Genomic DNA, 431 nt, shown 5'->3' on the forward strand with positions numbered 1-431 from the left:
TTTTTTCCAACAAAGGGGGGAAAAAAAGGATTTTAAAAAAAAAACAGGGGGGGGAGAGGAAAAAAGAAGAAAAGGGAGGAAAGGGAAGGAAAATTAAAGGCAAGGGGGGAAACCAAACTTAAACAAAAAAAAAAGAGGGGGGGAGAAGGGAGGAAAAAAAAGAGAGGAGGGAAAAAACCCCAGGAACAAAGGAAAAGGAGAAAAAAACAAAAACCAAGGGGAAAAAAGAAAGGGGAGGAAGGGGGGAAAAAGGAAGGAACGAAGGGGAAAGTGGGAGAGGAAGGAAGGGGGAAACGAGAGGGAAGGGAAGAAAGGAGAAAGAAGGGGGAAAAAGAAGAAAAAGAAAAACCCATAAAAACAAAAAGAGAAAAGACAAAAAAAATTTTAAACCAAAAAAAAAAAAAAAAGAAAAAAAGGGGAAAGAAATTTAA

The 431-nt window shown here is 37.8% G+C and overlaps 1 protein-coding gene across 1 annotated transcript in view; it reads right to left on the reverse strand.

Annotated features, from left to right (window-relative positions):
• Positions 1 to 431, reverse strand: part of LOC119581783 (exportin-4-like) — a 27,938-nt gene that overhangs the window by 19,857 nt on the left and 7,650 nt on the right. The window lies entirely within an intron of this gene.

The sequence above is a fragment of the Penaeus monodon genome, chromosome 15 (assembly GCF_015228065.2).
Source record: "Penaeus monodon isolate SGIC_2016 chromosome 15, NSTDA_Pmon_1, whole genome shotgun sequence".
In the NCBI taxonomy this organism is placed as follows: Eukaryota; Metazoa; Arthropoda; class Malacostraca; order Decapoda; family Penaeidae; genus Penaeus; species Penaeus monodon.